The sequence below is a fragment of the Saimiri boliviensis genome, chromosome 17 (genome assembly GCF_048565385.1).
Source record: "Saimiri boliviensis isolate mSaiBol1 chromosome 17, mSaiBol1.pri, whole genome shotgun sequence".
Lineage (NCBI taxonomy): Eukaryota > Metazoa > Chordata > Mammalia > Primates > Cebidae > Saimiri > Saimiri boliviensis.
Genome location: NC_133465.1, coordinates 1,020,422 through 1,021,697, shown reverse-complemented (window position 1 = coordinate 1,021,697; position 1,276 = coordinate 1,020,422). Strand labels below are relative to the sequence as shown.

At 33.8% G+C, this 1,276-nt stretch overlaps 1 pseudogene; it reads left to right on the top strand.

Annotated features, from left to right (window-relative positions):
* The first annotated feature begins 372 nt into the window (after positions 1–372).
* LOC101050110 (ubiquitin-fold modifier 1 pseudogene) lies at positions 373–630 on the top strand (annotated as a pseudogene).
* The last annotated feature ends 646 nt before the right edge of the window (positions 631–1,276 follow it).

Genomic DNA, 1,276 nt, shown 5'->3' with positions numbered 1-1,276 from the left:
CGCCGACTGCGTGGGCTTTAAAACAGGAAGGAAAAATAATATTTTTATAAAGACAGAAGAAAATAGAAGCCACAAGGAAAAGTCCTTTGCTGGTTTATTATCCATATGTTTTTGTTCTCATTTTTTTCAGTGATAGCTCTAGGGCTTACAATATGCACAGCTTATCACAGTTAAATCATAGTATGTGACTTTGTGACTAACGCAAGAGCTTTACAATACACGCCCATTTTCTCTATTTCTAAAAATAAAATATTTCTATTCGTTATAAGCACCACAATACATAGTTTTCCTCCTTTAAAACATTAATTATCTTAGGAACGATTTCTAGCACAGTGGAGGAAGTTGTGCTCCACCGTGGAGCACAGCACCACCATGTCGAAGGTTTCCTTTAAGATGACGCTGATGTTGGAAATGCGGCTGCTGTACAAAGTACTCAGTGTTCCTGCAAGTACACCTTTTACAGCAGTCTTAAAGCTTGCAGCAGAAGAATTTAAAGTTCCTGCTGCAACAAGTACAATGATTACCAATGATGGAATAGGAATAAATCCTGCACAGACTGCTGGAAATATTCTTCTAAAACATGATGCGGAACTGCGGATTATTCCTAGAGATCATCTTGGAAGTTGTTAATATCTGCTACTTGGAACATATGATTGCCTTTCAGAATAAGGTATTTTTTTGTGGTTGTAAAATTGGAATCAGACATTTAACATACTATGACAACACCAAGAGTCAATGAATAATGAAAAGTGATGCATCTGTCCCTTTTTGTTGTCTATACTCTTCACATGAAGAAGGAATGCATATAAATTAAGGGTACTACCGTCACAGGAAATTATACAGTCTTTGATTGCTGCCTCATAATACAAACAGGTAGTTCACTGGGGATAAATGAATTCCTCAGTTGTGTTAACTGGAAGCTTCTGATAATTTCAAAAGAACAATTTGGAACATTACAATTTACTGAATCTTACATATTCGTCTGAGTTAAAAATATGAAAAGAATTATGGATCCTGGATGGCAATTTTCTGGATAGCAGCTGATATGCAGACTCATAGTTTGATTTTTAATTAAATATATAGGTTATGATGAACTCAATAGACCTATCGGTGAACAGTTAAGTATATTAAATTTTTATCATTTGCTTTTTTAAATATTCAGACCTCATGTATTATATAAATTTCAATTTAATATCAACCAAAAAATTTAAAATTTAATCTAACCCTTATGTGTATAATTGATTTCCCATACCGGGTTTTAATGTTGAATTTGCAT